Genomic DNA, 15,926 nt, shown 5'->3' with positions numbered 1-15,926 from the left:
TTGAAGTTCACTGGCAGCAGGGGAGTGGGGAGAGATAAGGCAAATAACCCAGTAAGTAGTCAGGTGTAGTCTTTATCCCTTTTCTCAAGGAAACAGGGCAGGGGGAGAAAAGAGAAAAGATCCACAGAGCAGCAGCCTCAGGGGTGTCCAGTGGGCTGGGTTCTCATGATTCCAGCACAAATGAATCAGACACATCATTGGAATTGGCCGCAGATTGCACCAAGTTGAAAACTCAACGAATGCAAAAGTCCTTGGATAATGTCAGGTTTAATATAATTCAAAAGGCAAGATGGAGGGGGAGGGGGATGCCAAAGAAAGCATTGTTCAAGCTCAGAACATCAACTCATCACAATCTGTTGGAGGAGCTGGTTTTTTTCCCCCCCTTTTAAATTATCTGGGAGAAAACCCGAGAAAGAGAGGCAGAAGTTGGAAATCTGGATTGTGTCGCCATGTGGATTTGAAAAAGAAAATGTTCCTTGAGACTAAGGAACATTTAATGCTGCACATTTGGTGTCTTTCAGACCTCGGACCGGAATATCTACTGTACCGTGTGGGTATAAAGTATGTCCTCGTGTCCTTCGATGGACCTATAAGCTCACAAGAACTTGCTTGCACCCTCTTGTGAGAAGAAACAAGAAGACAGAGTCTGACCTTCCTCTTTCTTCCTGTGAGGACCTCGGCAGAGGTTCCCGGATCTGCCATCCATCGTTGTTTTGCTAATGTCGCTGCTTGGCTGCCCTTAGAAGATGGAATCATGGTTTATTTTCAGTTTGAGTGATGACAGGATCCACTATTTTCCACCACACAGGTTTCTAGGAGCTTTTAAAGAAATCGTTAGAGGTTAAATAACCAGAGGCAGAGCTCTTAATGCACTCTCATTGGCGGCTGCCCTTTCTCTAGCCCAGAAATTGAGCAGTCCCTCTCCCCTTCACAAGGGCATCTGAGAATATTTTCATGTGGTCAAGTAATGTCAGACTTTTAAAAAGCCCTGAGAGAGGAGATGGGAAAGAATCAATCTTTGCACTAAAATTGAGAGCTTTTCAGATTTAATAAACTTAGAGGGCGACTGACATCTTGTTAGTCCATGAAAAATCTCTTCCCTTTCTCCTCAAGAGGGGATTGAGGTAGCCCAGGGAATGCGCCCTAAGGAAGTTTAATGGCCTCCCTGGGAAGTCCCACCCCTGCCTCACTTCCCCAGATTTGCACAAATAGCTTTATAAAGGGTCTTGAAAGTTCTCCCTAAGGACCCTCTTGCTCAATGGACTCAGGGGATCATAAGCATTGAGTTCACCACCTGGTTGCCACTTACCTGCTGTAGGATCTTGGACAAGTAGCTTGACCTTTGGGAAAGTCTCTTTTTCCTAATTTGGATTTCTGGGGTTATGACAGTGGTAACGCCTATTATATAAGGAGTGCCAAGCATGATGACATTTGTGAGGACACTTGTGCATAGTTGGTGCCTAATTAATGATCGTGGTGGTTGCTATGAGTGCTGCCATTTTATTTAAGTGCCCGCTCAGCAACTCTATTTGGATGTTTCCTAAGTTTCTCAAATGTAACTTGTTCAAAATGGAACTCTTGGTTCGCAAGTCCTACCCTCTCCTGCAGTATCCTTCCCCGGTGATCCACCTTAGTCTTCTCCCAGGAAAAGGCAACCACCATCCCACAAGGGGCTTGGAATGGTCTTTGATTCCTATTTCCTTTAACCCCTACAGTGAATCCAAATCATCATCTCTCACTATATTCCTGCAACAGCCTCCCAGCTGGTTTCCTGCCTCCATGCTTGGCCTTCCTACAGTCCATCCTCCAGAGCCACAAAGTAGTCTTTGAAAAAGGTAAATCAGATCAGGTCACTCACCTGTGTAAAACTCTCCAATGCCTTCCATCTTCTTCCAAGGTCCACAAACCTCTACGCAGTCTGGCATTCCTGTCTCTCCAACTTCATCTCCTACCTCCCAGTTAACATGTCCCAAATCACGGTCACACATCAGGTATATTTGCATCTCAGGGCCTTTGCACATGCTGTTCCTACATGCTGTCTGAAAACCCCCTACCTCCAATCTTTGCATAGTGGCCTCATTCCTATTATTGAAGACTCTGTTCAAATATTACCTCTTCAAAGAAGCCTTTCTGACTCTCTCACTTGAAATTACTAGGGTCATTCTCCATTCACTCTTTATGTGGAAACTTTACAATTTTTTTCATAGTGTTTATCACTGAGATCATAAAAAACATATGCATAAAATAGATTTACCTAGGTTTTTAAAAAATAAATATATCTCTGTTCTAGTATGTAAGCTTTGAGAAGACAGAGACCTTTGTCATATTCACAGATCTGTGCTCAGCACCTAAAATAGTGCCTCAAATATTTGTGGAATGAATGAATGAAGATATTATTAATGGTACAGTGTTCCATCTCTTATCTCGTTCTTCTGTGGCCTTATGCACTTGTACCTTAGTTCACTATGACACATTCTTATTTCCTGCCCACTGTTTTTCCTTTTGGGCTCATGACTACTAATGGAATAACCAGCTGGCAATATGTTAAGAGTAGGGGCCAGAGAAGGGGTGGGGAGGTGAAATTCCTATAAGATGTGTTTTTTTATAATTGAGGTTTTTGTTGTCTCATCCTGTTGTAGCTTTAATGGTGGACGTTTGAGACTATGTCAGGCTGTGGGGAATATTTCTGGGCTGGGATCTTCTAAATCCTACCTTCTACCTACACGGAGTGGGTGGGGAAGGAGGGCTAACTCTGCTTGTGTTTAATAAACTGGACTCCTTCATTCTCCCATGAAATTGCTTGAAATAACTGAGAGTGACACACAATTGTGTCATTTTTCCTCCAGTGGAAAACCTATGGCTTTGCTTACTTTCATTGGCATACATTCCTCTACCTGACTTTTGAACCTAAAACCAAGGCAGTGGAAGCCTCTTCTAGACCAGCCCTTTGTAGAACACTGTTTTAAGGGTATTAATAAAAAAGACAATAACAAATACAAACAAACAACCAGATACTCCTACTTTAAACTATCCAAGGGCTCATACTTTAGCTAAAATAGTACAAGCTTCCATCTGCTCTACTCAGCTGTTGGCAGTCAGTGCAGGATGGTGACAGGAACTGGGACACTGGAGTCAGACAAACCTGGCTTTCATCCTGGATCTGCCTTTTCTTCAACCTCTTTGAACCCAATGCTCTCATCTGTAGCTATAGATGCTAAGAGCTACTCTATAGAGTGGTCTGAAGAGCTAATGAGCTAACATATTTAAAGCAGCCTAATCTCTGATGTACAGAAGCTGCTTAATAAAGTATTACTTCGTCTTTACCTCATCATGATAAAGAAGAGCATTTGCTAGGAATGCCTTCGGCTGCAAGTAACAGAAGACCAATTAGATAAGCTTAAACTATTAGAGGTTTATTTTTCTCGCATAACAAGAAGTCAGAGGTGGGCAGTTGCCTGATATTAATACAGTGGCTCAACAACATTAAAGCCAATGTCTCTGCATTTCTCTTGGCCTTTCTCTTTTGTTCACGAGGTGGCTACTGCACTTCTCCTATCGGGCTTGTGTTCCGGGCAGGACAAAGAAAGAAGGAGGAACTAAAGGGCCATGAGGAGCTGGGCTGTACCTTTTTACCAGGAAGGCAGCTATTTTTTAGAAGCTCCACCTACCAGATGTCTGCTTACATGGCATTGGCTGAATGAACTGTAGCAGACGGTCATCTCTAGACCAATCACAGGCCATCAGGAATGAGATTGCCATGGCTGGTGAAGATCCATTGCTGAGTATTCCCTGGAACAAAATCAGGGTTCTGCATTCCGAAAAGGAGTGGGGTGGTGGTAGGGGAAAATGAATACCGAGTAGGCAATAAGCGGTGGCTGCAACAGAAGGAGAACCCATCCCTGTAATTCTGGATAGAACAAAACAAAAGAAACTTCCCTTTTGCACTGCAAGTTCCAGTTACTGATGGAGATCGGCAGAGTTTATGACACTGAAAAAAAATTACTGAGAACCTCAAGGATAAATTTCCTAGCAATGGTCTTGCATGCAAATCTGTCCTTCCTTTGACCACTTGAATTAAACACATGAAAGCGTTTAGTGGCCCAAATATCAGACTCCATCCAGAAAAATAATTCTCATGAATCTTAGTATACTATGTACTAAGTCTAAGGAAAATTGAGATTAGTCTGGATTTAAACATTTACCCTAAAACTGTATCGTTAACTTCAAGCATAGAAATGTTCACAGGCTGTGAAAGAAGGCCGTGATCCAATATTCCCAAATTGTTCTGGGAAAATGATGCCATTGGCTAAATGAGAAATTCATGAAACTGTGAACAGTGTTAAGTTGAAAAGGCCCCGGCAGGAGGGCTGGGCGTCAGGAGGGGGAGCAGGAATCAGGCACCAGGAACACAACAGAATTACCAAGCAACGGGCGTGAAGAAGGATCAAGGATAATTTACTAAATAAGATGATAAACACAAGCATTTGAGCTTAATAAAGAATAATTACAGGAAAAGACTACAGTTCAGTGTACAATAAACCTGAGTATCTTTTGACAAAACCTTAACAGCATGGGAAGGGGCGACATAGGCACGCATTTTTGCAGCAATAGGAAGCACATCTATGAAACTGCTGCTTATTCCTTTGTGTAGCCCCCCGAAGTCATAAAAAAATGTTGGAACTGGGAGTGAGAGTGTGGCTGTGGGTGGTGGTGAGAGTGGAGCCACATCAATGGTCCCAGACCTAGAGATCCAAAAAAAAAAAAAAAAAAACCAAAAAAAACCCAAGGGAAAGAGAGAAAGAAACATACAACGAGGAGAACTGTGTAAAGGCCAGCAGGAGTCCCCAAGGGCACCAACCAGTAGATAAAGGTGGCCTCAAGGGTATAAGAGAGCTCTGATCTTCATCTCCCCAAACACACTTGCCTTATTTTTATCCCTTCCACTAGGTGTCTTCTATCTCAGGAGTGCCCGTCTTCACAGGGGTCCCCCGTAAAGATGTTTGAAGCAGTTTACATTCCCACCAGTAGGATATGGGGGTACCCGTTGCACCACATCCTCTTCCTGCTCAGTCTTTTATTTTAGCCATTCTGGTGGGTGAGTGGTGGTGTATCCCTGTGACTTTTGACTTCCATTTCACTGCTGACTGGCGATGTCGAGCACCTCTCTACGTACACGTTGGACATTCGGGCATCGTCCTCTCTGAAGTGACTGTTCGAGACTTTGGATCACTTGAACTTTTGGTTTTGTCCTTCTAAAACTTGATTTGTAGTACTCTTTTATCACCGTGGGCTAGGAGTTCTTAGATACATGTACTGCAAACATCGCCTCTCACTTCATAATTGGCCTCTTATCTCTTGATGGTGTCTTTTGATGGACACCAAGTTCTTAATACTACAGAGAAATGTTTCTATCAGTTTTTTTCTTTTACGATTAGTTCTCTTTATGCTCTGTTTCAGAAATATCTTTGCTCACTCCAAGGTCTTGAAGCTGGTCACTATTTTCTTCTAGGAGCTTGGTATTGAAGTCTGTGATTTGCCTCAAATTCTCCTCATTTAATCATCACGAGCTCTCTTTCTAGTAACACCTGACATGTGATTTAGAACATGCTGAGGCCCTTTCATTCCAAGAGTTACAGTGTCGTTAGCGACTTGAGATGCATAGGGAGGCTGTGTCTGTCTATGTCTTCTTGGCAGGGCGTCAGAAGCACTCTAGGCAAGTTCCAAGGCTCACACTCACGCACAGACAGCATCCTTCCTGCATTTCCACCCACAGTTTGAGGTCAGAACATGTTCACAGAAGTAGCAGAAGCAGATGGGAATGGAGGTAGGCATCCAGTCATCATGCATTTTGAAGCCTTGACCTTCTGATTTTAAGTATTTTTAAAAACCTTTAATGTAAAAATACGCCTGTCCTTCCGTTGTATTTTCATCAAGGGCTTCAAACTGTGCTTGTAAGCAAACTTCTCAGGCTCCTTGGTTTTTTTCCAGCTTCTTGATGCCCCAGAGGACAGTCTAACTACAGGTGTGTTTTCCTTGGGATATTGTGGGAGGCATGCTGTCCTGTCAAGAGAGGCAGACAACCCTTCTTGTCAACTGGTCAGCAGCCATGGGAATGGGCAGGGGCAAGTTTTCTCTACTTGGATGCAGACACATGGATCTCTCTTGTTCTGAGAAAGAACCATCCCTTTTAAAAGGCTCTCCTGTACTCTAAGGCAGAGTGGTACCTTCCCCCAATTTTTAGTGCATGCTTACTTCCTGGAAGTTCCCTCCACGTGCTCCAGTCCGTCTGATCCTTGCTGCAAGCCCATGAGAGAAGTGTTACTACTTCAGAGAGGTTAAGGAAGGTGCCCAAATTCACAGTCCTAATGATGGCAGAGCTGGCATGTGAATCCAGACCTTCTAACTCCATATCGAATGTTCTTTATACTTCTTTGCACTAAACGATTCTACCTCTCATTTCTGTATAATTTCTTCAGCACTAATCTTTCTTAACATGCTTCTCTTAGATGATATCTTAGCTCAGGCTGCCCTAACAGAACACCGTAGACTGAGTGGCTTCAACAACAATTTCTGTCTCACAGGCTTGAGGCTGGAAGTCCCATGATCAGGATGCCTGCAGAATTGGGTTCTGGTACCCTCTTTTGGGTTGCAGGCAGCTGAGTTTTCTCTGTATCTTCACCCGGAGGAGAGAGAGCTGTGCTCCCTTCATTCCCTTATAAGGGCACCTACCCCATCCTAGGGGCTCTGCCCCCAAGACCTCGTCTAAACCTAACTACCTCCCAAAGGCCCCACCACCGAATATCACCACACTGGTGGTGAGGGCTTCAGCACAAGAATTTTGGGAGGATGCAAACATGGAGTCCATAACAGATGGGTAGTTTTTAATCTAGGGTCCCCTTCACATGCCTTTGTGCTGCCTTGAAATTTAAAGGAGATGGTATTTGCTCGTGCGATTATATGCACAAAGGCCCTCCCTTTCACCACGTTCTAATTATCAGAGGTTTCCACGAAACAAAAAAGTCGCAGTGTTGGATGGCAGTAAAGGGGGAACCCTGCGGTGGCCGTGTTGGCCGTCAGGCGTGGGCAGCCCGGTTCGGTGGTGGGAGCTCTGGGTGCCCTCCTTAGCTCCTCAGGCTGTTTGTCAATTCCTGGCGGCTTCCCAGTGCTGTGCAATATCCCTGAAGTTGAACGATACGTTTTCTTTTCTCTTGTGATTATAGGGAAGAATAATAATGTTCATAATAAATAATCAAGGCCCCTTGTAAACAACCTATACAGTACAGAATGTTCTTCCAAGCTCTACTCCCAATTCTCTTCCCACATGTTTCTCCTCTGTGTGTTGTACGCACATCCCACGGCAGCGAGCGGCCTTCAGGCTGGTTAAAGATTGTGGTAGACTTTATTATCATAATCACAGGATCTCTGGGTAGCAAGAAACACATGCTGCGTTTGTTTGCTGAGAAGTCCAATAACAAGAACTGGAGTGAAGTTTACTCAGCTGAGGTTGTTACGGGTCAGAGAGAAGAAAAATACAAAGGGGAAAGAGAGAGGGGACAAGGAAGGAGGGAGGGAGAGAGAGCGAGGCAGAAAGACAGAAGACACAAACAGCTGGAGGAGAAGGATGAGGCAGCAACGGGGGTCGTAGATTGGTTTTGCAAATGAGAAGATGTTCACAGGTGTATCAGGTGGATCCAAGAGGTGACACATGTGCCTGGGAGGCAGCCCCGTGAGTGTGCGCTGATGGCAGAGAAGGAAACAGCTGGAATCTGTATCTGTTGTACCAAGTCAGGTGTGAGTTTGAGTCTGCTTATCAAAGGTTGGTTACGGGCTAGGGGCCTTGGCATCACCTCGGAGCTTGATAGGAATGCAGAATCACAGGCCCCACCCAGAACTACTGAATCAGAAACTTTATGCTAACAAGATCCCCCAAGCAATCCGGAAGTACATTGAAGGCTGAGAAACGCTGACCCAGCGACACTCAGGCAAGTGGCAGAGGGGCTTGTAATGTGGGTTACAGTGAGACACCGAGTCATCACTGGAAGAAGCCAGTAACCAAAATGACCGGATAGGTTCCGCTGCCAGGTAAACGAGGCAGTGTAGCAGAGTGGTTAAGAATGGTTCAAATCCCAACCCTGCCACTTACCAGCTGGGTGACCTTGGATGATGACTTAAACTCTGTCAAAAAAGAAACTACAGACCCCAAATGGAGTCACTTGTGCTAAGTACTATGTCAGCCACTCAAGACATAGTAACCTAATTGCAGTTTCAGCCCCTCCCGGGGATGTGACCTTTAAACCCTCAACTGAGAACTACCTGATCAGCTCTAGTGAGGTGATCTCCATGATCCCTGCCTTCCCTGCAGAGGAAGGCAGACCTTGCCTGGAATATTCCGGTCTCTTGTTTGTGACTTCCTCGTCAGCCTTTAAAACCTTCCCTTCCGTGTAGCTCTTTAGATCTCCCTTCTATCTGCTAGATGGGGTGCTGCTGGATTCATGAAGTGATTCAATAGAGCCAGTCAGATATTTAAATGTATTTAGTCGAGTTTTGTTTTTGACCAACTCTTTGGGCTTCAGGATCTTCATCTTTAAAACAGTAACAATGATAGGTGGTTATAAAGAAGGTTGAGTTTAATACAGGAAGTCTTAGAAATGTTCCTGGATGGTTCGTTACAACAGTTGTTGTTGTTGTTGTTGTTGTTGTTGTTGTTATTTTATTATATACGTGACTTCAGCAAGTACACTGAGAGTGAAGAAACTAGAAGCAGGAAAAGCAGTTTCAAATTTCAGAGACAGTCAGATGAAGCCGGGAAGAGAGCAGAGGCAGTCATGTCTGGAACTCGCCCCAGTACAAAAACAGCTGATTGCATCCCCGGGTAAGCTGCTCTCCTGTTTACCAAGGGCACTAATAATAACCAGCCCTCACATCTGTTCCGCACATCACCCCCCCTTGCAGCTCACAGAGTGCTGCCCCACGCATATCTATCTCCTCTTCTCCTTCCTGGATGTGGGCACGGGCTCAGGTTGAGTGTGCCCTGAACAGGAGGGCAGTAGGATAAACAGGAAAACATGTGATCCAACTCCAGGGGTCAAAGGAAGTCCTGGTTCTGTCTGGGTTCCTGAGACGGCAGGCATTTCTTCGTCCAGCCACCACTCACCTGTGTCCCTCACCGGCACTGGCCAGCTGTGTAGTGTGAGGAGAGCATCATCCGGTGATAGTACCAGCACTCCCTGATGTTGGCCCGAACTCAGAGGATCACCTGGATTCTGCTTCCTGCAGCTTTCAGTCTTGAATTTAAAAGGATGTAAAATGATTGACAACTTTTCCAAAGTTGTTGGCTTGGGAAGTTGAAGGGGCTTTATTTGTTTGAGAATGAGACACGTATCTTAAAAAGCTTCCGGGGCGCCTGGGTGGTGCAGTCGGTTAAGCGTCCGACTTCAGCCAGGTCACGATCTCGCGGTCCGTGAGTTCGAGCTCCGCGTCAGGCTCTGGGCTGATGGCTCAGAGCCTGGAGCCTGTTTCCGATTCTGTGTCTCCCTCTCTCTCTGCCCCTCCCCCGTTCATGCTCTGTCTCTCTCTGTCCCAAAAATAAATAAACGTTAAAAAAAAAAAATTTTAAAAAGCTTCCCTCCCTCCCTCCATTGTTCCAACTACAATGGGTTAACAAGGACCTCTTTTAAAATGCGTACACACTTGAAAGTAAATGTTACAATTTATAAGTAATTTCTCCTTTATTATGAGTTACTAGAGCTAGGTAATTTCTTTCTTTTTTTTTTTTTTAATTTGAAAGAGAGAATGAGAGAGAGAAAACAGGGAAGAGCCTCAGAGGGAGAGAGAGAGAATCTTTTTTTTTTTTTTTTTTTGAATGTTTATTTGTTTTTGAGAGAGAGACAGACAAAGCATGAGCCAGGAAGGGGCAGAGAGAGACACACACACACACACACAGAATCCGAAGCAGACTCCAGGCTCTGAGCTGTCAGCACAGATCAAATTGAAGCCAGACGCTTAACTGGCTGAGCCACTCAGATGCCTCAAAAGAAAGAGAGAGAGAGAGAGAGAGAGAGAGAGAGAGAGAGAGAGAATATCTTAAGTAAGCTCTATGCTCAGTGAGGAGTCTGATGCGGGGCTTGGTCTCATGACCTTGGGATCATGACCTGAGCCAAAATCAAAAGTCAGATGCTTAACTGACTGAACCACCCAGGCACCCCGAGCTAGGTAATTTCTTATCCACCATCAATTAAGGGAAGAACAATGTTCTTGGATGGGGGTGGATGGGAGGAAGATGGCTTTGTAGAGTCGGGAACTCACTATATGGGAGAGGTTGGGGTAGTAGCCAGGAAATCAAGACCTTTGAGGAAGAGGAAGAATATTAAAGAGAAGGCAGTAGGAGGTGGAATGCAGGCCACAAAATGAAATGGGATGGCATCAATGAAAGTCTTGTTGACTTTGGAACTGGGCCAATGGTTGGTGGAAACAACCACTTGAATATACAGTTGATCCTTAAACAACACGGGGGTTAGGGGCAATGACCCCACCCTTGTGAAGTTGAAAATATATGTATAACTTTTGACTCCCCCAGAATTTAACTAATAATAGCCTCTTGTTGACTGGAAGCCTAACCAATAACATAATCAGTTGATTAACCCCTATTTTGTATGTTATATATATTATATACTGTATTTTTATAAGAGTCAGCTACAGAAAATAAAATGTTATTAAGAAAATCATAAGGAAGAGAAAAAACATTTATAGTACTATTCTGTATTTATTCTTAAAGTTCTGTGTATAAGTGGACCCATGCCGTTCAAACCTGTGTTGTTCCATGGTCAACTGTAATTGCAAATCAACTCCTGGGATGCTTTGGGCATTTATGGTAAAAAGTGCCGATGTTTTGCTTGCAGAATAAACTCAAGGTATTTCACCGGACACTCACAGCCCTCTCTAGTTGAGTGGAGCTCAACTTCATGCCCATCACCCACTACTGCCCTGTATGAGCTATTTGTTCGAGTAATAAGGTTCTACCTCCACTGTGTGAGCAGGCTCCTTTCCTGGCCTGAAGTGCCTTCGCCCTTCCTCTCTACCCAGTCACACCTGCCCATACTTTAAGGCTTTGCAAATCTCTGTCTCCCATGAGGCCATTCCTAATACATGGCTCATAGAGAATTCCCCTCCAATAATCTTGCTTACTATTGCAACTTTTTTTTTTTTTTGTAGAATTTACTGCCTTGTATTAATAATTTACCTTTAATTTAAGAAAATAGAGTGATTTTTTTTGCATTAAAAATTAGTATGTGCTGTGTTAATTATACAAAATTTGGAAAACATAAAAAGCCAGAAAACAGAAATCATACAGAAACTATTAAATTCTGGTATTTTTTCTCTTGGCCATTTTTCTCCTTAAACATTTCTTTTTCACTTAGTTGATATTATGGACATATGTAAATTGCTCTGATTTTTATAAAAATAATGTCCACCTTAAATGATTACCAAAAAAAAAAAAATGCTCACTCAAAAATACAGAAAAGTAAAAAAAAATAGAAAATTCAGATCTCCCAGATTCCCAATATATAGAAATAATCTCACCTTATATTTTGATACATTTCTTTGTAGTTTTTTTTCCATATATCTTTACATGATCAAGAGCATATTGTAAAGGTCATATTATACGTATTTTAAAGTCCAGTTGACTCAGGACTATAGGCAGGTCCTGATGCTCTGAAGAGAGATGTGGTGAGTAGTATCTACCCCTGGACAGTTTATTAGATTTGCCTAATTTAAAAAAAAACTTCCCAGAATCATTTAAAATAAGATTTAAGGGTCCAAAATGCCATTATTCAAATTGCTCAGTCACAAAATTATCCATTGTGTTGTTCCATGTAATTCTGCTTTTATAAAGGGGTGGGGAGAAGCTTTTTGTTAAGTATTTCTTCTGGCACAGTGTGCCAACCAAGTAAAAACTTAGCCATTGTTAGCAAGTTCTGGAAGAACAATAGCAATCATTGTTTTAAATAATCATGAAACAAGTCAAGAGATTCCATCCGATTGGTTATGTGGAGATTATGGTTCAAGAAGCATTACACTGTGGAAGGAAGAGACGAATGAGATGACTAGTTACTTAAAAGAACACAGGTCAGACTTTACCCTGACCCTGTGGGATCCACTTGGAAATAAATAATTCAACTGGATTCCTGAGGTTGGTGTGAAAACTGAATTAGGGGAGATCTTTTTATCCTTTTGAACTACAATTTTCCCATTCTTGGTGTGCTGATTTTTTTTTCTTTTAAGTAGACTTCATACCCCTTGTGGACCCCAATGTTGGGCTTGAACTCACTACTCCAAGATCAAGACCTGAGCTGAGATCAAGAGTCAGACACCTAACTGACTGAGCCACCCAGGAACCCCTTGCCATGCTAATTTTTATTGTCTCTAATTTGGCCCAGATATATCTTTAAATATTAAAAAAAATTTAGGTTTATTTATTTTTGAGAGAGACAAAGAGAGAGTGCAGGAGGGGAGAGAGAGAGAAAGGGAGAGAGTGAATCCCAAGTAGGCTCTGCACTATCAGCATGGAGCCCAATGCATCATCATGGAGCTCCAACTCACAAATCCTGAGATCATGGCCTGTGCCAAAACCAATAGTTGGATGCTTAACCAACTGAGCTACCCAGGTGCACCTAAATATTTTTTTCTTAAAAGCGTTTAAAAGAGGTTGATCGTATAAGTAGTTGAACATCCATTCATCCATCCATTCATTCATTCATTTACTTATTTATTCATTCAAAGTATTCATTGAGGTCGCCATCTGCTAGGCATTGGTGCTATATAGCACTTACTTTCTGGGGAAAAGATAGGCCAGTAACCTGCAATAAACATGCTGTGTTCTGATAGATATACAGGGTCCTATAGAATTACATGGGGCACCATCTAACCTGACTTAGAGGCTCAAGCAAGCTTCCTCAAAGAAGGAATATCTAAGCAGAGACCAGAAGTTGAATAGGAACTAGCCAGAAATCATGTGCGAAGATGGGAGAGAACACAGCATGGCCAGAATGTAGAATGAGCGGGAAAGGGGCAAGAAAAATATCTTGGGGGAAGGCAGGGGCGAGATTGTGTAGGGCCAATAGGCCAAGAGATAGTGTTTACATACTCCTGAAAGAATATTAAGGAGTTATTGAAAGGTTTTTGGTGAGGAAAGAGCCTGGTTGCATTGATAGATGGAAGGAGGGAAGGCAAGAATGGAATCAGGGAGACAGTCTAGCAGGCTGTGCTGGTGTATGGGTGGAAGACGATGGTCACCTGAACTAAGGAGGAGAAAGTGGGGATAAAGAAAAAGTTTGTTAGAATATAGAAATGACACAGCTCGGTACTTGAATGTGGGGCATGAGGAAGGGGAAGGAAGCAAAAAAACCTTTTCTGATCTTTGGTCTGGAAAAAATAGATACATGGTGATGCCATTCATGGAAGAGAAACACCGGGAAGGGTGGGATTTTGAGAGGAGATGATGAATTCCGTTTACCTTTGTTGAATTTGAAGTGCTTCTTAAAATGCCTTTCTGTTGTTTGTCTATAAGATCTGTCAGTCACAGAGCTTTTTCTGTGCAAAATTTAGTAAACATCGTAACATTAGCTTTATCAATTAAGAACTGCAAACAAGTTAACTTTTTTTTTCTTTTAAAGTAAACCTTCTTTCCATTATTTATTTATTTATTTTTCATTTAAAAAAAAATTTTTTTTTCAACGTTTATTTATTTATTTTGGGACAGAGAGAGACAGAGCATAAACAGGGGAGGGGCAGAGAGAGAGGGAGACACAGAATCGGAAACAGGCTCCAGGCTCTGAGCCATCAGCCCAGAGCCCGACGCGGGGCTCAAACTCATGGACCGCGAGATCGTGACCTGGCTGAAGTCGGACGCTTAACCGACTGGGCCACACAGGCGCCCCTCCATTATTTATTTTTACCTATTTTTTTTTTTTTCCTGACTGGGTGTTTGTAGGACTTCAAGTCATGAGAATATGTCCAAGGCAGTCAGGACGCACCGTAAGCTCCTATGTGGGAGCTTGAGATGAATGAGGCATAATGTCCCCATATTAAACCAGCTCACATCTGGTGGACAAAGTTCACAGAGCTGGATACAGGGAGAAATGCAGGTGTGAAGAGCCCACTGGGCATGTTAGAACCCTCAAGTGTCTATACCTAATCACTTTCCTCTTTCTTCATACCCACTTTGCCCCTTTTGGGTGGTCTGGCAGTTGGCGTTGCCTGGTTCGGGAACAGTTTCATGGATGTGAATTTGGTTGCTTTCTGCCCCTGTGAAATCATCTCAAGGTTATTGCCACAAGGCAGACAGCTCTGACACTTGGTTTGTGTTGAGTTTTTTGTGCTTCCATCATATTCTTTCTCTGCGATGTGAGGATGTCACATAGTTTATGGCTATGACATAAGTGCTATGTAGCAGATCCTCTTGTCTCTGTAAGTCGGTGAAGCTAGCCTGGTAGCAAAATGATGCCTCCCTGCTCCCAGGGGGCTTTTTCTGAGGGAAAAGTTCAGACAGTCTGAGTCAACCCAGAGTAGGGTTGGAAGTGAACATGTCCAACCCAGGAAGATGATGGGACTAGAGAACGAATTATTTTTCTTTCATTCAATTCCAGATATGGATAGGGAATGGAGAACGGCTTTCTGTGGCTGTCTCAGGCAATGGCCTCAGGTATGAACCTATCTCTGTATCATCTCTAACTTGAACAGGACACAAAGGATTTTAATCAATATCCTACTCTCTCAGCCAATGGTACAGGAGTTAATTCTACCTAGCAATGGTACAACTGCTTACCCTGGCCTTAAACAATCATGTTCTCATGCCCTGGGCAGATGATGTCAATGTCAAATTGATGCAGAAAGTCCACCTTGAACCAGACTCAAGTTGGCACCGTATGACATCAAGGCCGCTTTCTCGTTCTCTTTGAGGTTGGCAAGTCCTTTCCTGCTTTTCCCTTGAACCTAATACTGCTCGTTCCCTGGGAGTCACATATGACCCTTTGCAAGACCGTGAGCCCCAATGGCGGCATCAACGTCCTTAGCCTCTGCTACCAATGTCAAGAATTCTCTGGGGGAGTATAAGAACACAGTTTTAACCATTTTACTCAGGTTTTCTTCCCAAGTACATGGTAAGACATCTTCCAGTCACCCTAGAGAGATATTGCCAATAATACAGCCATTGTTTGTTCTGGATTATTCGTTTTAGAAGCCTATCTGGTAAATCTGCAGTCCTAAAGTCAGTAAAGGAAATTTAAAGACAGACCTTAGGGCTGGAAGAGACTCAATTCTTTACCCCGGTCTTCTGATAAATTTTTTACTGTAACCAAACAATAAAAATATTTCCTAGAGAAATCTTATTTCTATTTATTGTCTATATAAAGTTTGATTTTAACATTGCATTATTATATTTTCCATAACAGTGCTCTACTACTCTTCTAGTCTCTGAAAATATTCACAGGATTAAGTTTTCTTAACTATGAAACTCCACAATTCAGGAAACTTTTGTTCCAGAAACACATGGACTGTCTTATTTCTATTTATTGTCTTATTTCTAGAGAAATCTTATTTCTATTTATTGTCTATATAAAGTTTGATTTTAACATTGCATTATTATATTTTCCATAACAGTGCTCTACTACTCTTCTAGTCTCTGAAAATATTCACAGGATTAAGTTTTCTTAACTATGAAACTCCACAATTCAGGAAATTTTTGTTCCAGAAGCCCATGGGCTGTCTATAATCCAGTGTGAAAGAAATTTATGACCTGTCCATTTAATTCACTCTGACTCAACTGAATATCATAATCATAGAATTATGTTCCATTTAGGCAGCTCATTTAAACTTTTTTCAACTTGTGGAGAACTAGTTTAACTTCTGTCCCTCAGTCAGGAGTAGCT

The sequence above is a fragment of the Prionailurus viverrinus genome, chromosome A2, assembly GCF_022837055.1.
Source record: "Prionailurus viverrinus isolate Anna chromosome A2, UM_Priviv_1.0, whole genome shotgun sequence".
Classification (NCBI taxonomy): Eukaryota; Metazoa; Chordata; class Mammalia; order Carnivora; family Felidae; genus Prionailurus; species Prionailurus viverrinus.
Note: the sequence above shows the minus strand (reverse complement) of the source record.